This window comes from Crotalus tigris, unplaced genomic scaffold (genome assembly GCF_016545835.1).
Source record: "Crotalus tigris isolate CLP2741 ecotype Arizona unplaced genomic scaffold, ASM1654583v1 scf7180000019403.2676451380:550163, whole genome shotgun sequence".
In the NCBI taxonomy this organism is placed as follows: domain Eukaryota; kingdom Metazoa; phylum Chordata; class Lepidosauria; order Squamata; family Viperidae; genus Crotalus; species Crotalus tigris.
Window position 1 is genome coordinate 34,972 of NW_024097519.1, and position 23,691 is coordinate 58,662.

A 23,691-nucleotide genomic window follows, 5' to 3' on the forward strand; every position below is an offset into this window, starting at 1 on the left:
CAGGTCCACACGTGAAGTTTCACTTAAACTACTTCATTGCTAAACCCTGTGTGCAGGAATCTTCTCAACTAGCAGTCAGATCCAAGAAAGCTGTATATTGTAAATTTATATACTGAAGCAATCAAGCCATTTTCCAGGTAGACATCTGTTTGGCTGCCTTGTATGAAACAATGTTCCTTAGCTATGAGGACCAACATCATTTGTGTCATATGCAAAAGATCAGGTCTATTCAGGAAATTTCAATTAAACTGCTTCATTGCTAAAAGCCTGTACATAGGAATCTTCTCAACTGACAGTCAGATCCAAGAAAGTTGCATATTGTAAATTTATATACTGTAAAGCAATCAAGTCGTCATCCAGGCAGACATATGTTCGGTTACTTTATGGGTAGAAATATGTCACAAAATGGCAGGTATTGAGTTTAATAAAAAGAGAGAATTGATTTCCTAGTGATAAGAGAGCTGTCGTGCCAATTCCCAGCCCCCCAAATACCCCGGAAAAAAACATAAATGCTTGAATCTGAGTTAATTTAGCAAACATTTCACCCTAGATTAACTGCATTTTCACTCTCTTTAGTTACAGTCTCTATGGTAACTGCAAAAACAAACAAACAAATGCTACAGTAATTATTTAGAACAGGATGAAGGGTCTCAGGTTCACAATTTTGTTTGGAAAAACACAAACATACATGCACATCAAAGCAATGCATAAAACATGAACAGGTGTAACTTGTCTCTTAGTTTTGCAAAATAATTTTTTTGTTTGATTTCCCTTTGTGAGGTAGAATTCTGGTGCCCAATTCTTGTGCAGAAGCATATCAAACATTAGGCAATGAAACTGCTCTATAGGTAAACCTTGACATACGACCATAATTAAGCCTGGAAATTATGGTTGTAAGCAGTGGTGGGATTCAAATACCTGAACATTCAGTCCTCTGCATGGATGCAGGCCTGGGTCTCCGAGGCCTAGAATGGACTTCCAGAAGTGACATCCATGCACTTCCTGTGGGCTGTTCTAGGCCTGGGAGGCCTCCTCCAGGCCTCCGAGGCCTAGAATGGACTTCCGGAAGTGACATCCATGCACTTCCAGTGGGCCGATCTAGGCCTGGAAGGCCTCCTTCGGGCCTCTGAGGCCTCAAACGGACTTCCGGAAGTGACATCCATGCACTTCCTGTGGGCTGTTCTAGGCCTGGGAGGCCTCCTCCAGGCCTCTGAGGCCTAGAATGGACTTCCAGAATCAATGCACTTCCAGTGGGTTGATGTAGGCCTGGGAGACTTCCAGGCCTCCGAGGCCTAGAACAGACTTCCAGAAGCAGCATCGGTTCAGCCGGTTCTCCGAACTCAACAAAATTTAGCTGCTGGTTCTACCAAAACAGTGCGAACCAGCTGAATCCCACCACTGGTTGTAAGTGACAGTACGTGACATGACAGTCATAAAACAGGTCATCACATGACCAGACCTGATTTTACAATCTTTTTCGCAGCAGTCATAAAGTGAATGCGGCAGTCATAAGCAAATGTAGCAGTCATAAAGCAAATGCAGCGGTCGCAAAGCAAACAAAGCAGTCATTAAGCGAACCCATTTTTCACTATGAGGTGTTTTTTTTTTCTGAAAATGAAGCAAATGCCAGTTTCTGAAAAAAATATGTTATAAATCACAGTTATGTTACCGCCGAGGGCTACAAATGGCCCTAAATGCAGGTTGGCTGCTAAGCACCCAAAATGTAGTCATGTGACTATGGAAGAAGTGTCCGAAGTGGAACCAGGACATCATCGTCATTTTCATCATCATCATCATCATCATCATCAAGTTGAAAGGGACCTTGGAGGTCATCTAGTCCAACCTCCTGCTCAGGCAGGAAACCCTATACCATTTCAGACAAATGGCTGTCCAGTCTCTTTTTAAAATCTTCCAGTGTTGGAGCATTCACAGCTTCTGGAGGCAGGTTGTTCTACTGATTAATTGTTCTCACTGTCAGGAAATTCCTCCTTAGTTCTAGATTGCTTCTCTCTTTGGTTAGTTTCCATCCATTGCTTCTTGTCCAATCTTCAGATGCTTTGGAGAATAGCTTGACTCCCTCTTCTTTGTGGCAACCCCTGAGATATTGGAACACTGCTATCATGTCACCCCTCATTCTTCTCTTCATTAAACTAGACCAGGGGTAGGCAACCCAAAACACTCAAAGAGCCACTTGAACCCGTTTCCCACCAAAAACAAAATACCGGGAGCCGCAAAACCCTTTTGATATCTAAAATGAAGATAACACTGCATATATCCTTTTTTATCTTTATTATAGGTGTGTGTGTGTGTGTGTGTGTGTGTGTGTGTGTGAGAGAGAGAGAGAGAGAGAGAGAGAGAGAGAGTGTGTTTGTGTATGTGTGTGTATATACACACACACACACACATTAAAAATAAAAGTAAAAATATGACTCTTGGGAATATCCATACTATTAAAACAATGATCACCGAGAGAATGCTTTAAGAGAATAAAATTACATACACACACAGGTAAAAAAAGGATATATGCAGTGTTATCTTCATTTTAGATGTCAAAAGGGTCTCTCTCTCTCTGTCTCTCTCCCTCCCTCCCTCTCTGCCCTTGGTCTGCCACTCCTCTTCCCCCACTCTCTTTCTTTCTCTCTCTTTCCTCTCTCTCTCCCCCTCCCTCTCTCTCTCTCTTTCTCTCTCTCTCTTTCTCCCCCCCCCCATCTGCTGCTCACCTGGCAAGCTTCAAGTTGTTCTCCAACAACCTCCGGGGTAGGCAACCTCGTCTCTTTTATGACTCATGGACTTCAACTCCCAGAATTCCTGAGTCAGCCTAGCTGGGCTAGCTAGCTCTCTCCTGCCCTTCCTGTTTCCTGCAGAGACGCAGCAAAGGGAGGAGCTCCGCCTAGAAAGCTTTTCAGCTCCTCGGAGAACAATGTGAGTGCACTCTCTTTTACACATACACACACACACACACACACACACACACACACACACAGAGAGAGAGAGAAGAGAGAGAGAGAGAGAGAGAGAGAGAGAGAGAGAGAGAGAGAGGCAGGGAAGCGCAATTGCCCTCTGTCTCTGTCTCTCTCTCTCTCTGCAAATGGCAGAGGAGGCTGGGAGCCACAGGGGAAGGCTCAAAGAGCCGCATGCGGCTCCGGAGCCGCAGGTTGCCGACCTGTGAACTAGACATACCCAATTCCAGCAACCGTTCCTTATATGTTTTAGCCTCCAGTCCCCTGATCATATTTGTTGTTCTTCTCTGTACTCTTTCTAGAGTCTCAATGTCTTTTTTACATTGTGGTGACCAAAACTGGATGCAGTATTCCAAGTATGGCCTTACCAAGGCCTTGTAAACTTTACACGATCTTGATTCTATCCTTCTGTTAATGCAGCCTAGAACTGTGTTGGCTTTTTTTGGCAGCTGCAGCACATGGATGACTTTGGGAGGGGATTAGGCTGTCATCACTTCAAATGATCTTTAAGTGAATGGTTATAAGTGAAGGATTACCTGTAATTAATTATGTCTTGAAGGATATTTGTGAATAATGGCTTCAGAAGCTAACCCTGAAAGTGCCTGCCATTATAGACAATCTTTCTTTAAAAGGTGATTAAGAAAGAGGAACAAGTTTTAATTTGGGTGGGGGCTGTGGGTGATTTGTAAGTGGATTTAAAAAAGTCAAGCTACAAGAATGATATGGAAAAAGATATTACCCTGGATGCACAAATCAAATGCAACCAGCTGATGTCTTAATCATGAAGAGGAATATACAAATACAACATGGATAATTGTTGTAGATTAGATTTATAAGAGAGATCCGTTAAACTTCCAAAATGTTGATTTTGTGAGAAGTGACAGAAAAAAAAAATGAAAAGTTCTAGACCATCATTTGAAGGACTCAAACCTTGTTAAAAGTAAAAGGACTGAATATGAACTGGGTTTATTTGATTAAGGTTAAAATAGATATGTTGTTAGGGCTGATGACTCTTAATGAAATTTGGCTGACCATGACTGAATAACAAGGTTTGAAGACCCATTTACTGTATAGATAAGAGATGAAATAAGGGAGGAAGTTTTGTGTGTTGTATTTGAAGAGAAGATAAGTTCTTAACATTGTTTATACTTGTGAAATCACTTCATTCATTTCTTTTCTTTGTATTTGCTATATTCTTCCTTTTTCTTGTTTTGCAGTTTTTCCTCGTTATGTTATTCTTTTTTTTCCCTGTCCATTCTATTTTTCCCCCATTTATTCTTGTAACTTGTATTAGTTTTTACCTGTATAATTGTTTTACTTTTTGCCAGCATTTAATCAAATTTGACTGAACTTGAAAAAAACTAAGCAGTGGTGCATGTAATTAGTATTTACGTGTGTGTTTTTGTGTTTGTTTATCCAATTTGTATAGTCACCCACCTTACAAAACATTTGATTCTGAGTGACATACCGCAAAGAAAAAATAATCAATAAATACAATAATCATTGTCCTTATTTTTAAAAAAAGAACTGTAAAAACAAAGATAAAAAGTAACAAGTGATGTTAATTATTTAAAAATTATTAATGGAGCCACAACACTTTATTTATTTATTAAATTCATATGCTGCCTATCTCATTGTCTCAAGAGACTCTCAGCAGCCTACAGTAGTATAAAAAAAACAAATAAAGGCATTAAAAGCATTAAGGTTAAGGTTAAGGTTAACAACAATTAAATAAACAAACAAAAAAAAGATTTAAAAACCAGCCCTTTAAGTGGATTTATTTATCCCAGAGAAATGCAATGCATATTGAATTTTGTATCTGGATTTGTCCATGAAATCACCAAGAAGAAAGTTTGACTGGAAAGGGACTTTTTTTTTAAAAAAAAATCTCTCAAACTCACTTAAAAATGTTTGGAAGATATGTGGAAAGGAAATATGTTGATAAGCAAGTTGACTTATTATGAACCTTGTGGAGCAAATTTTTTTTTAAAAAAAAATGGAGAGACAATGGAGAATTAGATTGCCTTATTAAGCTACTACTGCATTCATTATTAAATTGGTACCACTTTTCAAATTCTGAAGAAGCTCCACGACAGCTTTGTTAAGCAATTAAAAGCCAGATGACTGTTGTCAGGAAGAATTTAAAAAACCTCGCTCGTTGAACAAAGTTAGCTGGCAGCCCCATTAATTTGAAACCAGAACATCTGAAAAACAATATGCTGCCATTTCATTTATCGCACAGATGCTTAACAACTTTCTCGTCCTAAAGGGGAGAAAAAGTCATTTGGAGATCAAAACTTCCACGGAGTTAATTGACATTTTCTGCATGCATTCAAAATATATACGGGGAGCTGTTTTGAATCGCCTCAAATGCCAAAAAAAAACAAAAAAACACCCCAGGAGCATCACTGGGTATATCCTTTAAACGATTTGTTTTCATCGCAGTGATAACAGTGGACCATAACTATCTGTTCATTCTTTAAAATGCACAACGTAGTGCATACGCTTATGTGGTTAACGGAATCATTGAGCAGGAGGTAACATTTTGCAGGAAAATGAAGATTTAAAATGCCAGGGGGAATCTCCTGGGTAGCATGAAGCTGGTGCATCTGAAGAATATGGGGGAGAGAGATACCCAGTTGTTTTTTTTTTTTTTAAATCTTCTAGGTATCGTACTATGCTTTTGGCTGGGAAAAGCTACACAACTAATTTTCCCCAAAGGTGCCTTTTCAACTGGACTTTCTTGTTTTTCTTTGAAGATGTTTCGCTTCTCATCCAAGAAGCTTCTTCAGCTCTGACTGGATGGCGGGGAATGGAAAGATTTATATACTTTGGAGATAGCTGGTTATTTGCATCTTTTTAGAGAGTCCTTGAGGCCACTTGGAGGCTTATTTGTGTCCTCAAGGTCACCTGAGTGGTGCAAATGGGTGTGGAGCCTTCTTGGAACTGCTGAAAGGACTATGTTGTAGACTGGAGATAGGGGATGTCATATCCCTTCCCCTCTGTTCAGAGAGGACTGTTCAATTTTGACACAGATGGCCTTGAGGACACAGACAAACCTCCAGGAGGCCTCAACGACTCTCTTAAAGAATGCAAATGACCAGCAGTCTGCAAGGAATATAAATCCTTCCATTTCCCACCATCCAGTCAGACCCGAAGAAGCTTCTTGGATGAGAAGCGAAACATCTTCAAAGAGAAACACAAGAAAGTCCAATTGCCTCCTGAAAAAGCATCTTTGGGATAACCCTGACCTGGATGACTGAGAATCCCCAAAGATATTTAAGTAAATTTCCCATATGTTCATTCCCAAAAGGAAACCCTAAGCCAAGATCTCACTACAGGAGATCATCAGCATCTTAGTTCTTCTACCTACCAATGTCCTAGGAACAGATTTCTGGAGCTCTGAGTCATGTGATCTAGAAAAACCAATCCTGAAGCTCATTCTGGTGGTTCAGTCTGAGTTAGTTGTTTTCCAGAGAAGCTTCTAAACCTCTAGAACAGTGGTTTTCAACCTGTGAGTCGGGACCCCATTTGGGGTCGAACGACCATTTCACGGGGGTCGTCAAACAACGCAGTCTGCCATTCCCCCCCCCCTTTTCCTTAGCTGTGCTACTCCCTTTCCTTCTATTGGCTTTTGAAAGCCAATAGAATAGACTCTCTTGAATAGAGTCTAATTCTATTGGCTTTCAAAAGCCAATAGGAATTGTCCAGGCTGTCTCTGCCCTGCTGAGCCCGCCCAAAGTCCCATTCTGCAAACGGTGCTGCACCAGTTGAGTAGTCCTCGACTTATGACCAGTTGAGTAGTCCTTGACTTACGACCGGTTGGGGGTCGCGGCATTAAAAAGGTTGAGAACCACTGCTCTAAAATCTTCTATGGCTGATGCTTTCCTTCTGGTGTCTGACCTCCAAACTGTCTCCTCATTACAGGCAGTCCTTGACTTAAAACTATCCATTTAGTGACTGCTCGAAGTCACAATGGCACTGAAACAAGTGACTTATGTCCATTTTTCACCGTTATGACCGTTTCAACTCCCCCAGGGTCACGTGATCAAAATCCAGATGCTTGGCAACTGACTCATATTTATGAGGGTTGCGGTGTCCCGGGGTCACGTGATCCCCTTTTGCGACCTTCTGACAAACAAAGTCATTGGGAGCCAGATTCACTTAACAACCATGTTAGTCACTTAGCCCCTGTGGTAATTCACTTAACAACTGTGACAAGAAAAGTCACAAAACGGGGCAAAAGTCACTGAACAACTATCCTCGCTTCGGAACAGAACTTCTGGGCTCAGTTGTGTTCCTAAGTCAAGGGCCACTGTAATTCTCTTGTATATTTCGCCCTGTTTTTCTCCAACTGGCATGTGGTCTAGCACTGTGAGAATCACCCAGCCTGTGGGAATGATCAGGGTGAAGATGAAGACCAATCTTTTATTGGGATCCAGTTTGACTCTTCAACTAGGTCATGCATGCTATGTTGACCTGTCTTCTTTGCCATTGGCAACTGTACATTTAGATAAGAAATCTGCTCTCCAAATGGATTACAGACTGGATTACAATTTCTAACAGAGAGGTTGGCAACTGTAGATCAAAATACTCCCAAAATTGCAAATTCTCCATCCAGAGCTGTACCTGTTGTCTTCTAGTCCTTGTCTATTGCTACAGTGTCTAGTTGATTGGCCAGTACTTGCTTGTCTGTCTGGATCTGGAAGTCCAGAGACCCACAAGGTTCTGAGAGTTCTCCCATCTGAACTCAGACTACATTCTGTGCAGATGTTTCGGTACACAGTGCCAGCTAGTTGGTTGCACCATTCAGTGTATGCCAGGGGTGTCAAACTGCCGGCCCGTGGCCCAGATGCATCACCCAGAAGCCATGCCCACCCCATTGCTGTTTGACATGTCTGGTGTATGCTGTTTCTGCATGCATCTTATACCTTACCACTACGTCATCTCAGATCAATTAAAGCAACAGAGGATGCAGGAATCAATAGAGTAGTCCTGGAGTAAATTCCAGAAAAGGACAAAGAGAATTCTCAGGAATAATCAAGAACAATTAGAGGCAGGGGTGGGATTCAGCCGGTTCGCACCACTTTGGCAGAACCGGTAGTTAATTTTTTGTTGCCCAGGCCCAGAATGGACTTCTGGAAGTGGCATCCATGCAGAGAACCGGTTGTTCACCTATTTGAATCCCACCATTGATTAGAGGTGTCTTCTTCAACAGAAATTCAGCAAAACATCACTAGCACTCAGGATGTTACCTAGACCACATGAAGTGTTGGTACCACTTTACAACATCTTGGTAAGACCACACTTGGAATACTACATCCAGTTTTGGTCACCATGATAAAAAAAAAATGTTGAGACTCTAGAAAGAGTACAGAGAAAAGGAACAAAGATGATTAGGGGGCTGGAGGCTAAAACATATGAAGAATAGTTGCAGGAATTGGGTATGTCCAGTTAATGAAAAGGAGTAGGAAAGACATGATAGCAATCTTACAGTATTTGAGGGGCCATCACAAAGAAGAGGGGATCACCCGATTCTCCAAGGCACCTGAAGCCATGGATGGAAACTAATCAAGGAGAGAAGCAACCTAGATTTAACGAAAAATTTCCTGACAGAACAATTCATCAGTGGAACCACTTGCCTCCAGCATTTATGGGTGCCCCCAACACTCGGGGTTTTTAAGAAGAGATTAGACAATTATTTATCTAAAATGGAACAGAGTTTCCTGCCTGAACAGGTGGTTGGACTAGAAGACCTCTAAAGTCTCTTCCAACTCTATGTTATTCTGAAATGACTGCAAGAAAACAACCAAGCTCAGAGAGCATTAAAGACCTGTCAAGGACCCAAAGCTACAAATATTCTCCTTTGTTGGTACTCAACAAAAGAGTTACATTGCTCACTTGCAAGACACAAGGAGGAATTCTTTCTCCCCACACTAATTTTCTATATCCTCTTGAGGTACCTTTGAGATTTTACCATCCCTTAGGCTTTGGCAAAATGATTTTCTTGGGCATCAGTCACTGTTTCTGGATTTCCTTCTCTGTTTGTTCCTGATTTGCAGGAATTTTGTATGGCTAGTCTCGAGAAAAGTAGGACTAGGGGTGACATGATAGCAGTATTCCAGTATTTGAAGGGCTGCCACGAAGATGAGGGGGTCAACTTTCCAAAGCTTCAGAAGGCGAGACAAGAAATAATGGAGGGAAACTAATCAAGGAGAGAAGCAACCTGGAATTAAGGAGAAACTTTCTGACAGTGAGAACAATTAAGCAATGGAAAACTTGCCTTTAGAAGTTGTAGGTGCTTCATCACTGGGGGTTTTTAAGAAGAGACTGGACAGCCACCTGTCTGAAATGGTGTAGGATCTCCTGCTTAAGCAGGGTGTTATGGTTCCGACATATAAAACTCTTCAAAGAACTTTGAGGCATTGTTTACCTTAAAGAATCTTTATTTGAGCTGCAACACATCGGCACTTACATAGTCCAAGCCAAGATCTGACTTTCCTTCCCCTGAGCACAGAGTATCAAAGCACAAGTCCCTCCCACAACTAACTGTCATAAATCACATTCTCCAATTAGTCTGAAATGCTGGCTTTCCGCCCAGTTCTTTCTCCCACCATGCCTTTAACATCTCTTACTATGATATTGTTATGTCTAACTAACTCCCATCACATTCCTCCCCCTCTCCCAGCACATCTAATTCTAAGTGTGAAGCATAAGAAAGAAAAAGGTTTCATCTCCACATGTTGTCAAAGCAAGAACATCCAATGTTAGCAGCATTGACACAGGGGGTTGGACGAGAAGACCTCCAAGGTCCCTTCCAGCTTTATTCTGTTTTATTTATTTATTTACAAAAAATGGATTTTGAAATTCTTCCTTCACGGCCTAGTTCTGATCACTGGAAAATGAGCGTTTCTTGTTTACAAGATCCATCCATGGTTGAGTTTCAGAAACGGACCGATTTGTGTGGTTTTTAAGCATCTCTTCCTTTACAAAAAAAAAAAAGCAAATTTATTCCACACCGTCTCTTCATTGGTTTGCGAATGATTTATCTTTTGAGCTGGCAAGACAAATTGGCATGCACTTTTAATAGAGTTCTCTTCAAATTTATGCAGTTTTGATAACCACGCGTCCTTTTGTACAGGCGCCGTTGTGCATAGCTTTTCCTAGCTAATCTTTAAAAACTAGAATGGTTTTGTAGAAACTGCATAAAGTGATTGTTTTACTAGTATCAGTTGAAGGAGTGCAAAGTGGGTTAGTTCTTTTATATGTGTGTGTGTGTGTGTGTGTGTGTGTGTTATTGTTCTTAGCTGCCTTTATAATTAAGCTCAAAACAGTATCCCATTTATCTACATGGCTTTTATTCATGATGACGACTAAGAGCAGCATCTAAATGTATTTAGTTCTGCACTGTGATCTACCGGTATCTAAGTGACAAACACCGGTAATTTTTTCTGCCGCGCAATGAAATATAATTAAAGGACAATAATCTTTTAGCTTGGTTGCATATCCCTTTCTACATATATATTCGTAAGATAAAGTGGGCCACACTGGAAACACAAACGAGAATTTATAGGCGTATAATTCATGGGCCTAATACAGTTAAAGTAACCATGAATCAAACTCTGTTTACAGGATTATGGCACACTGGGAAGCGCACAATTCAGTTTTGCATATGAAAAGTAAGCATATAAACGTACATATTTATCCTTGTTAGGCTGTGAAATGTTCTCTTGCCAAAAGTGACAAAATATGTATTTCATAGTTAATGGTGCCCATTCATTCTTTTCCTAAGTCTCAGCGGGCTCAAAGCCCTAAATCGTATATCAGTTCTGTATTCCGGGAAAATATTCCAATGCTTTGTAAATTAGGGAATGGTAATGGCAGAAAATTACTGCTTTTTGTAAAATACAAGCACATGGCCGTGGGGAAGGAACAGAGTGGTGAGGAGAACAATGGTAAAGACTTTATAAAGCAGTACTAACACTTCACATGATCTTGATTCTATCCCTCTGTTAATGCAGCCTAGCACTGTGTTGGCTTTTTTGGTAGCTGCAGCACACGGCTAGGCTCATATTTAAGGGATTGTCCACTAGGACTCCAAGATCCCACTCACATCCATGTAGGATGGATGTTGCATAACACTGTCACGTGGTGAACAACTTTGCCATTCTTACTTCACCACAGCATCTGAAGTCTGTTGAGGGACTCAGCAGTATATAAGAGATATTCCTTGGGCTAAAGAGTATCTTTTGACAATCCCCGATTAAAATGTAAATTTCTGGTTTTTAATTTAGGTTTGACGTATCCCGTGTGGTCATTTTTTTCTTTTAATGTACAAGAATAGAGGTGTAGAGTTAAGATCAAGCAGCCAAAAGTTACCTGTGAATTAGTTTGTGATGTATTATGGATGCATGGATCTTCAACGAAGAACTTATCTTACGTGAAGCTTCAGAAAAGAACGCCAAAAAAGGTAAATTCCTTGGAAACTAAAACCTATGAACTGGGTATGTTTAGCCTAAAGGCTGAGGAGAGACTTGATAGGAGTCTTCAAATACTTGAAGGGTTTTTGACAGAGAAGAAGGAGCAAGTTTGTTTTGAATGGCTCCGGAGAGTAAGATAAGAACCAATGAGTATCCTCCTTGCTCTCAAGAGCTATTTACTGAGAGAAAACCACAACTCAAACGAAGGAGGAATTTCTTGATGGTGTGAGTTACGAACAGAATCTTGAGGGTTACATCTCTGGAGATTTTCAACTCAAGTTGAAAACTTCAACTCAAGCCATTTGTTCTGGACGATCCAAGGATTTCTACTCTGGACACGAGATTGGATAGAAGATCTCCAATGTCCTTTCCAACTCTATGGCTCCCATAAAACAACCAACTCACAACTCAGATAGATGATAGATCTATAGATCTATAGATAGATAGATAGATAGATAGATAGATAGATAGATAGATAGATAGATAGATAGATAGATAGATAGAATGTAGCACATAAATAAAACATCAGATTGCACTGGATCATACACACACACACACACACACACACACACACATATATATATATATATACATATACATATACCCCCACTGGCAGTTAAAAGGAATAAACAGCTAAGACCACACATTGCTGCTCAAAGCACGAAGCTGAAAGCACCAGCCTGAAGATGACGAATGGGACTTCGTCGAAACATCGCCAAGACACTTCCAATTTTACATGGGAGAAAACCCGAACAACCAAAGACCTACATATACATATACATATATACATACATACATACATACATACATACATACATACATACATACAGTATTTACCAAAGAAAACTGTGCTTGGATTTAATTGAATCTAGGAAGCAGTTTTCTCTTCAGTATTATCAGAATATTTGGAGGTCTTTGAGACTTTGAAAATCTGCAAAGAAACAAGGGTTGGAAACACAAAAGCAGCCTTCTCAAGGGAGAACAGCCACCTGTCGCTAGGTCCATGCTGCCAATTCTTCACAAATTAAGGACACAAAAATGTTCCATGCTGGATGGAACCGAGCTTCATTTAATCCAGCATTCTGTTGAAAGAATGGGCGAGCAGATGTTCACCACCGAGGCTCCTCTTCATGAATTTGCCCAGTCCGTAATTTAAAAGTGCCACAGTCATACCTAAACAGCAATGTTTTCCATAAATTAATTACGCATCATTTACATATATCAATTGAAATTGCTATTTTCTCTTGAATGCCTTTTTCTCCCCATTTTCATTCTTGAGCTTATTGACCTACCATGGGCTGGGATATATAGGTATTCCTTGACTTTTGACTACAATTGAGCCCCAAAATTTCTGTTGCTAAATGAGACTTTTGTTAAGTGACAGCGTAGGACAAGATTTAATGGGTGGAAGAACTTTAAAGAGAGATTCAATCTAGAAGTGAGGAGAAATTTCCTGACAGTTAGAATAATTGATCAGTGGAACAACCTGCCTCCAGAAGTTGTGAATGCTCCAACACTGGAAGTTTTTCAGAAGAGATTGGACAATTATTTGTCTGAAATGGTATAAGGTTTCTTGCCTGAGCAAGGGGTTGGACTAGAAGACCTCCAAGGTCCCTTCCAGCTATTCTATTCTATTCTATTCTATTCTATTCTATTCTATTCTATTCTATTCTATTCTACTACTCTAATTCTATTCTATTCTATTCCATATATTCTATTCTATTCTATTCTATTCTATTCTATTCTATTCTATTCTATTCTATTCTATTCTATTCTACTCTATTCTATTACTCTAATTCTATTCTATTCCATTACTCTAATTCTATTCTATTCTATTCTATTCTATTCTATTCTATTCTATTCTATTCTATTCTATTCTATTCTATTCTATTCTATTCTATTCTAATGACAACAAGAGATAGCAACTCATTAGTAGGGCAACAAAAGTTTGGCACATTCTACCCAAATATTTCTTTTCAAGACTTAGACGGCTGCTCAACTCAAAATGTTCTGATCTTTATTCAGAAAATTAGAAAAAAAAATGGTCTAAGCAAAAAACGCATCCTATATGCTTTGTCCTTTCAACACCCCTATTGGCACAATAATTTTCCGTTTATCAAATTCAATGGATAAAATTTGCACCTCTTTTGCTTTGGTGAGTTTCCCTGCACTGTGTTAACTGGCTTCCCATAACAGCAGCATTAATATTCCAAAGTCCACTTGGACTTGGCAGGGTCGGGTTCTGTGTGATCCTCAAAGACCTCAAGTGTAATTTGCGATGGAATTGCATAATCTCTGGGATTTCCTGAAAGCTGAAATTGCAGGCAGATTACTTCGCCCCGTTTCAGCAAATTCCTCAGGAACTGTTTTGGGATTAAGCCACGGATTAAAGTTTAAAGCCAGCTCAAGGAAACATGCTCGGTGTTTGAATTAGCTGTGTTTGACCACTGTCATCCCTAATAGCCTAAGAACAGAATGCATTACAGGCACTCCTTGACATTACAACCGTTCGTTTAGTAACGGAAGTTAAAAATGGCACTGGAAAAAAAACGTAAATCGTGAGCAGTTTTCCTACATCTGACTGTTGCAGCATCCCTGGGGTCACATGATCAAAATTTGCACGCTTGGCAATGGAATGTATTTAGGATGCTTGCAGTGTCCCCAGGTCGTGTGAACCCTCTTGTGACAAGCAAAGTCAATGGGGCAGCCAGATTTACTGTGCCTGGTGGTGCTCAGGTAGGAAACCCTATACCAGGAGTAGGCAACCTTGGCTCTTTTATGACTCGTGGACTTCAACTTCAGGTGCTTTGGAGAATAGCTTGGCTCCCTCTTCTTTATGGAAGCCCCTGAGATATTGGAAGACTGCTATCATGTCCCCCCTCGTCCTTCTCTTCATTAAACTAGACATACCCAATTCCAGCAACCGTTCCTTATATGTTTTAGCCTTCAGTCTCCTAATCATCTTTTTTGCTCTTCTCTGTACTCTTTCTAGAGTCTCAACGTCTTTGAATTTGAATTATGATTCTACGGCATGAGAAACTCAATAGTGTTTTCTGGCTGAATCCGCCACGAGAATCAAACTGAAGAGAATTTGACAGCCTCTATGTCCTAATATCATCCTTAATATACAATTCCACTCTATAAAGGAATAAACTAAAAAGGATTCTGCCAGCAACAGGCTATCGCTGTTAACGGTGTTCATTATTTTTGCCCGATCGCCATTCGTATATAGCTTTTTAATCATAATTTTCTTCAGATCATTGTAGAACATACAATTCAGAATCCCATTAGCTGAGACGCCGTTTGTGAGCAGAAACTTAGTGTGTCATTACATCAAAAACATTTACCCTCTACAGTGAGTTATATATGACAACAAAGGCAAGATCAATTGGAATTTATTTCATTAGAGAAGCTTAACACCAGCAAAATAATGGCACTGATCTTTCTTTGGGGACAGTATTGCTTTGCAGTTTTGCTTCATTAAATTAAAAATGCTATCAGGCTGGCTGTAAATTTTAGACTGTACAAACTGTAAAGGCCATTTGGAGGCCAGGAGAAAGACTCGTGAACATGTACACACACACACACACAAACAAACAAGCACATCAACAGACTAGGGGAAAGTTTAATGGGAAACTTGCACTTTAAGAAACTATAAGAAACAGAAAAAGAGTTAGCTCCATGAAAGTGAGTTGTTTTATTTCAAAAACTAAATTCCCCTTCTAAGAGTAAGGATAACATTGTCCAAATTTTGGCACAGAAGAGGTCCAACAGATTGGGTAAAAAGCAGAGATAGCCATGGAAGATGGCATCAAAAAAGTCACAATAGGTTGTGTGAGTGCATGAGCCAAACCATTTTAACATGTGTGACATATGTAACATACTTTAAAAAACTGATAGATGTTAGTTATGCATTCACTGAGGCCATCTTGATTTATTTTTTAACCTCCTGTGGATGCTCCTGGCCCAAGGTCCATTTTAGTGTGGCTTTTGTGACTCATCTATGAGTCCAGTCAGATTCATCAGGAAGTTTACAACCAGGAGAAGATAGTCCCTTTTCAAGAGGAAACTGGAGTTTCTTGTTTTTCCTTGAAAACGTTTCGCTTTTCATCCAAGAAGCATCTTCTTCAGAGCTGAAGAAGCTTCTTGGATGAGAAGTGAAATATCTTCAAGAAAAAAACAAAGTAAATCTGGTTGCCTTTTGAAAAAGCACCTTTGAGACAACCATGACCTGGATGACTGAGAATCTCCATAGACAGGAGATGATAGCTAGCTAGAGTGAGTCTGCAGAAGAATTAAACTTTAAAAAAAAATCAACCTTTTTTTGAAGAAACACTTGGTCATTTAGACGTGTAAACATGGAGACAGTCCGGTGCTCCATAAATTTATCTTTTCATATCATCTGACCTTGAGGCCTTCACCACATCTGAAGGCAGGAATTTTCAGAGTTAAACTCTGTTTTGGTGTAAAGTATTTTATTCTGTTGAAGGAAAAAACTTCATTAGGGTCCAGTCAAAGCCAGGAATAATCAAAACATGGAGATTGCTTTAGAAAGAAGGTTGTCGTTTATTGAAGAGCAGAGCCAGACAGAAAGATGGCTCTGGATAAACACTGACCAATGTAGTAGGGTGTGGTGGGTTTTTATACCTTCTTGGGCTTTTGTTTGGAGTTGTTCCTGTGGCATGAACTTTGACCTGAGTCTGAGTGTTCCTTTCTGGTATTCTGATGGTGGTGGGATTAATCCTATGATGTCCCAAAGGTCATATCCTGCTTCCCTGGGGCTGTGGCTGACGAGTGTTGGATTTTTTGGTGTGAGGGATTGTTGATTCTAGGGATCTTTGTCTTTCTAATCTCATCAGCTTCCTGCTTCCAATCTTTCTGACAAGATTATCACATATGCATTTCTGCAGACCTGGTTTCTGTTTGGGGCAGAGAGACTTGGGGGGGGGGGTGTCAGTTTCTGCCTTTAAAATCCTTTGGGGAAATATATTCTGCCTTTTTAATATTTCCCCAAAATATTTCTTTCTATGGATTCTTCCCACAATCCTGAATCTGTAAGTGTAAGGGACCACTCCAAATTGTCTCCTTAATCTTAGACTGCTTTATGATCTGAAGTCCTAAAAGTTGATTTTGAAGCTCGTGTCAGTTTTTAGAAGCACTGAGCTAAGATTGTCCTCCTTGTAACTTTGTCCTACTCTGTGGCCAGTCTCAGTAAGTAACTCACAAAACATAATACCACAGGGCTGGAGGTCTTCTAGTCCAATCCACTGCTCAAAACAAGAAACATTATACCATCCCACTCAAATGGTTGTCCAGTCTATTTTTGAAAAGCTCCAGTGAGGGAGCACCCTCACAAAGATTTGGGCTGCTTTTTGGTTCTTCTTGTCTATCGGCCACAATTTTGTTTCTATTCCTGTTTTTCTTTCGTTCGTTCATTGCTTTCATTCATTCATGTTTTCCACGTGGTGTAGTATTTTATCAGGATCTAGTGGGAGCGTGCTAGAAACAACTCCAAGGACTCTTTGTTGTTCTATTCCAGGGGTCTTCAAACTTGGCCCTTTTATAACTTGTGGACTTCAACTCCCAGAATTCCTCTGCCAGGCATGCTGGCTGATGAATTCTGGGAGTTGAAGTTCACAAGTCATAAAAGGGCCAAGTTTGAAGGCCACTGTTCTATTCCATGTCTATACTGCATATCAAAATAGAAGGTGAACCAGCAGATGGTTTATCAAGATAAGTACTATTTTCTTGAGCAGTTATGGTGGCCAGTTCTAGTAAAGGTTTAGCAGATTTATGTCTTATTGCTAATAATTCCCTCAGATCATCCAGCCCAGGGGTAGGCAACCTTGGCTCTTTTATGACTCATAGACTTCAACTCCCAGAATTCCTGAGCCAGCATGGCTCAGCTTGGAAACCTCTCCCTTTCCCCTCAGCAAGGCTGGCTCAGGAATTCTGGGAGTTGAAGTCCATGAGTCATAAAAGAGCCAAGGTTGCCTACCTCTGGCCTAGGCCTAGGCACTTTCTGACTCGTGGACTTCAACTCCCAGAATTCCTGAGCCAGCATGGGTCAGCTTGGAAACCTCTCCCTTTCCCCTCAGCGTGGCTGGCTCAGGAATTCTGGGAGTTGAAGTCCACGAGTCATAAAAGAGCCAAGGTTGCCTACCTCTGGCCTAGGCCTAGGCCGCTGTATGACTCGTGGACTTCAACTCCCAGAATTCCTGAGCCAGCATGGCTCAGCTTGGAAACCTCTCCCTTTCCCCTCAGCAAGGCTGGCTCAGGAATTCTGGGAGTTGAAGTCCACGAGTCATAAAAGAGCCAAGGTTGCCTACCCCTGAGATTCTAGCCTTTTTATAATACTCACTTGTACTCATGGAGTTAATCAAGTTTATCTCTAAGGGTTCTTCAGAAAACCGTAAAGAAGATACAGATGTTACTTGGATTGTCTCTCCTCAAGGACAGTGGTGATAGAATGTCATTGGAGTTCTCTACTCTTGTGTTACTACAATTAAATTTTAAAATCAAAGCACTCTCATTGCCAAGATAAGTTATTAATGAGCAAACTGCCTCTGTGTGAAACACATATAATGAGAAGAATTCAGTTTAAACATCATGCTGGCAATAGAATAATGTTTAAATGCTAGAAGAATTCTTTTGCAGTCCACCAATTTTTCTTCTTTAGCCTTTTTATCCCACCTTTATTACTTTATAAGTAATTCAATGTGATGAACATACCTAATACTCCTTTTTCTAGTTTAATGAAGAGAAGGACGAGGGAGGACATGATAGCAGCATTCCAATATCTCAGGGGCTGCCCCAAAGAAGAGGGAGTCAAGCTATTCTCCAAAGCACATGAAGGCAGGACAAGAAGCAACGGAGGAAACTAATCAAGGAGAGAAGCAACCTAGAACTAAGGGGAAACTTCCTGACAGTGAGAACAATTAAGCAGTGGAACAACCTGCCTCCAGAAGCAGTGAATGCTCCAACACTGGCAGTTTTTAAGAAGAGACTAGACAGCCATTTGTCTGAAATGATATAGGGTTTCCTGCCTGACCAGGCGGTTGGACTAGATGATCTCCAAAGTCCCTTCCAACTTTATTATTGATCATCGCACAGTCAGCCAGATGTTCAGACTGAATTTGGCATTTTGTCTACCTATCGTGTCCTTACCCAGGACCTGGCATAGGCAGATGTGGATGTTTGATGGTATTATAGATATCGTCGCAGGATGGAAGCAGTTCCTAGTAAGGCCGCCTTTTGCAATTGACTAATAGCGAATTTGTCAATGCCAATGGTGTTCAAGTGGTGCTCCAGTTGTTTTGGGATTGCACCCAAGGAGCCTATGACTATTGGTACTACCCTTGCTTGCTTTTGCCACAGTCTTTCTATTTCTATTTGTAGGTCTTTGTATTTTGTTATCTTCTCCAGTTCTTTCTCGTCTATTCTGCTGTCTCCAGGCACTGCCACGTCCACTATCCAGACTTTTTGGTTTTTTTTATCAACAATTGTTAAGTCCAGGGTGTTATGTTGCAGGTGCTTGTCTGTTGTTGTTGTTGTTGTTATTATTATTATTATTATTATTATTGTTGTTGTTGTTCTTGTTGTCGTTGTCGTTGTCGTTGTTGTATAAGGAGGGGTTGAGCATCCTCAGGCATAAAACTGTAACAATTTAAAAGTTGGAAGCTGTCTAGGTCTGTTCGTAAATCCTGTTCAAAGGGCTCTTATCTTTTAGAGAGGCTATCAGGAGGGTCAGGGATTTTTTTTATTGTTGTTATTTACCTCAAGTAGCTGTTTGCTTTTTTAGATATCTGCGAACTTTGAGTGTTTGTTAGGCTTGAGTGAAGTCTGGGAAGCCGGATTTCAGCACGGCCTTCCTTTCCCCCATCATAAAAATGGTAAAAATAGGGATTCCCCAGCAAAAAAAAGAAGAAGAAGAAGAAGAAGAAAAAGTAGAGATCTCCAGCAGAACAAGAATAACATTAAAATGAAATGAAAGCAAAGGAGCTAATGAAGCTTTGGCTTAACGGTTGCTATTTGAGATCATATTTCTGGTGCTCACCTTCAAGCTGCCTAGCTTGGTCCAGAGGTTAAGGCACCAGGCCTGAAGCCAGGAGATGGTGAGTTCTAGTTCTGCCTTAGGCATGAAACTGGCTGGGTGACTTTGGGCCAATCACCAGGAGATGGTGAGTTCTAGTCCTGCCTTATGCATGAAACTGGCTGGGTGACTTTAGGCCAATCACCAGGAGATGGTGAGTTCTAGTCCTGTCTTAAGCATGAAAGCCAGCTGGGTGATGCTAGGCCAGCCACTCACAACCTTACCCACCTCACAGGACTGTTGTGTGGAAAATAGGAGGAGGAAGGAGAGGAAGCATCGTGTTTGCCTCTTTATTATTTATAAAATAATAACAGAACAGAATAACAGAGCTGGAACCTGCTTGAGTGGCCTGGATCCCGCCGAACGAATGAAATGAGGCTGCCTCCATTTCACTTGCGCTGAAATTTTAATGACGACTCAGTCCAATGTAGACTTCCACAGACGGAAGGACTGCTCTCATCTGTTTTCTTCATTCATTTATCAAATTTATATCCCGCCCATCCTGAAGTCACACAACTTTATTCTATGGATCTTTCCCCTTGTATCAATAGAAGAGGATATTTGTAGCTCAGGGTTCAACTGTGGGGCCCAATGTGATTTTCTTGCAGACGTTTCATTTCCCAACTAGGTAACATCATCAGTGCAGTTATGGTGTTTCTAAGTTTGGGAATGAAACCTCTGCAAGAAAACCACCAGGCTCAGAGAGCAACAAAGACCCCATAGTTCTCCCCCTCCTCCTCCTCCTCTTCCTCCTCCTCCTCCTCTTACTTACTTTCCTTTTATAAGCATGCTTCTTTTAAATAAACCTCCTGTGGGAAATCATCCCCCCAGAGAAGGAAATATTAAAAGGGCAGAAAAATATATTTCCTCAAAGGAAAGAGGCAGAAAAGCATGCCCAGTTTTTCTTAATAGCCCCAAGTCTCCCTCCCCCAAGCAGAAACCAACTCTGTAGAAATGCAGATGATAATCTTGTCAGAAAGACTGGAGTCAGGAAACTGGGATTAGGAAGAAAGATCCCTAGAATCAACACCAAAAATCTAAGAGTCTTCAGCCACAGCCCCAGGGAAGCAGGATATGACTTTTGGGACGTAATAGGATTAACCCACCACCATCTGAATACCAGAAAGGCACACTTAGACTCAGGTCAAAGCTCATGCCACAGGAACAACTCCAAACAAAAGGCTCCAGAGGGTATAAAAACCCACTCCCTACATGTGCGTTCTCTTCTTTTCTTCCAGAGTCATCTTCCTGTCTGGCTCTCCTCTTCAATAAACTGCAACCTTCTTTCTAAAGTAGTCACCATGTTATTTATTCCCGGCTTGGACTGAACCATGAGGAAGACTTTTCCTTCAATACTCCTTCATTAGCGAAAGAATGAGTTGCAATATTTTCAGAAATTCCACACGTTAGCTTTTGCTTGAGAGAGACACCCTGTCAATCATGCTTTGGTTTCTTTTTCCAACTCCTAGCTTCTAAGGAAGGAAAAAATGTGTAAGGATGCATGGGGAACAAGGATGCACTGGAATTGCCATAGGGAAAAACCATGTCTTAAGAGTGCTTCAATCTTCTGCTTTCTCGCCCCACCCCCAGAAGTGGAGGAGGTACAATTCCTCTGCCAGACATAATTAGAAAACCTATTTCACACTGATTTGCATTTCCACTTTCTTTGGAGCACCCCCTGCTAAACTGAGATGTTTTGCTTCTTCTTTTCTTTTCTTTTTCTTTTTTTTTTATTCGCCCTTCCAGTGTTGCTGGAGCGATGAGCAGCAACGTTTGCAGTTCGGAGTGATTTTGCTTTGTTAGGAATGAGGCCCAGTCTATTAGCAACTAGTCATTTGTGCTGTTAACAGCTACAGTGACACCTAATCACCAGCCAGCTGTTTTCTAGCAAAGGAACAGCATCCATTTAACTTTCCAGCTAGAGGGGGAAAAAAAAGAACCAAAAAAGCTGAAGTGCTTCACTGTTTATAGTAGGACGTAGCAGTTGCAGAATATAGCAATTATTGAATCACAAAGAAGAGAGAAGAAGATGTTTGCAGAGAAGAGCAACTAAGATGATTAAAGACCCGAAGACCGAAATATAGGAAGAACAGTTGCAGGAATTGAATATGGCTACTCTAAAGAAAAGAAAAACTAAGGGGGACACGATAACAGTATTGGAATGTTTGAGGGGCTGCCACAAAGAAGACAGAGACAATTTCTCAACCTTGACAATTTTAAGGCATGTGGACTTCAACTCCCAGAATTCCACAGCCAGCATTGCTGGCTGTGGAATTCTGGGAGTTGAAGTCCACATGCCTTAAAATTGTCAAGGTTGAGAAACACTGCACTAGAGGGCAAGACAAGAAACAACGGATGGAAACTAATCAAGGAGAGAAGCAATCTGGAATTAAGGAGAACGTTCCTAACAGGGAGGACAATTAACCAGTGGAACAGCTTGCCACCAGATGTTGCGGGCGCTCCATCACTGGAGGTTTTTAAGAAAAGACTGGACAGCCACCCGTGTGAAGTGGTATAGGGTCTGCTGCTTGAGCAGGGGGTTGTATTAGAAGACGTCCAAGGTCCCTTCCAGCTCCATTCTGATTGATTGATTGACTGACTGACTGATTGACTGACTGATTAGAAGTTTAGGTCTGCACAAATTCTATCTAAGGCAGTGGTTCTCAACCTGTGGGTCGGGACCCCATTTGGGGTCGAACGACCATTTCACGGGGGTTGCCAAACAACGCAGTCCGCCATTTTTTTTCCCTTTTCCTTCGCTGTGCTACTCCCTTTTATTCTATTGGCTTTTGAAAGCCAATAGAATAGACTCTCTTGAGTAGAGTCTAATTCTATTGGCTTTCAAAAGCCAATAGGAATTGTCCAGGCTACCTCTGCCCTGCTGAGCCCGCCAAAAGTCCCATTCTGCAAACGGTGCTGCACCAGTTGAGTAGTCCTCGACTTACGACCAGTTGGGGGGTCATGGCATTAAAAAGGTTGAGAACCACTTATCTAAGGTTTCAACTGCTGGTCTTTTATCCAATTCCACATTCCTCAGAAATGTGCAAATGTTTTACTGCTTTACATTGATGCATTTCTGCACATATGTACAGATAGTCCTCAACTGACAACAATTTGTTTAAGTGACCGTTCAAAGTTACAGCGGCACTGAAAAAAGTGACTTATGGCCATTTTTCACACTTACGACCTTTCTGGCATCCTCATGGTCACATGATCAAAATTCAAACGCTTGGCAACTGGCATGTATTTATGACTGTTGCAGTGTCCCTGGGTCACGGATCCCCTTTTGTGACCTTTTGACAAGCAAAGTCAATGGGAAAGCCAGATTCGCTTAACAACCACGTTACTAATTTAACAACCGCAGTGATTCACTTAACAACTGTGGCAAGAAAAGTCGCAAAACAGGGCAAAAGCTGCTTAACAACTGCCTTGCTTATCATTCAATCCTTACAAAGAAACTACAGATCTGAAGAGGTAAACTATCCGGTGCCCACAGGTCTAAAACCTTATGGATATTCTAGAGCAGTGGTTCTCAACCTGTGGGTGGGGACCCCATTTGGGGTCAAAAGACCATTTCACGGGGGTCACCAAACAATGCAGTCCACCATTTTTTTCCCCTTTTCCTTAGCTGTGCTACTCCCTTTTATTCTATTGGCTTTTGAAAGCCAATAGAATAGACTCTCTTGAATAGAGTCTAATTCTATTGGCTTTCAAAAGCCAATAGGAATTGTCCAGGCTGTCTCTGCCCTGCTGAGCCCGCCAAAAGTCCCATTCTGCAAGTCCTCGACTTACGACTTACGACCGGTTGGGTAGTCCTCGACTTACGACCGGTTGGGTAGTCCTCGACTTACAACCGGTTGGGGGTCGCAGCATTAAAAAGGTTGAGAACCACTGTTTTAGAGAGTTTCTTTTAAAAAAAAAAAGGAAAAGAGATGGGGAAAAGAAATGAATTAAATAATAGATAGATGCTCTTTCTTTGACAGGCGGTCACAATGGGCAGGAGGAAATGCAGTTTTGCAAATTGTTGCTTCCTCGCCCATTGAACTGGGCCATGAAACATTGGGTTATTTCTGGTCAAGAGGTTAAAAGGTGAAACCTTGCGAGATTCGTCTGTGGAGATTCTCAGTCATCTAGGCGACAATTATCCCAAAGGTGCTTT

At 41.0% G+C, this 23,691-nt stretch overlaps 1 long non-coding RNA gene across 1 annotated transcript; it reads left to right on the forward strand.

Moving 5' to 3' along the window:
- The first annotated feature begins 10,609 nt into the window (after window positions 1-10,609).
- Window positions 10,610-14,560, forward strand: LOC120316528. Its single transcript, XR_005558994.1, has 3 exons — window positions 10,610-10,639; window positions 11,255-11,430; window positions 14,433-14,560. It is a non-coding gene; the product is annotated as an uncharacterized LOC120316528 (long non-coding RNA).
- Window positions 14,561-23,691: the final 9,131 nt, after the last annotated feature.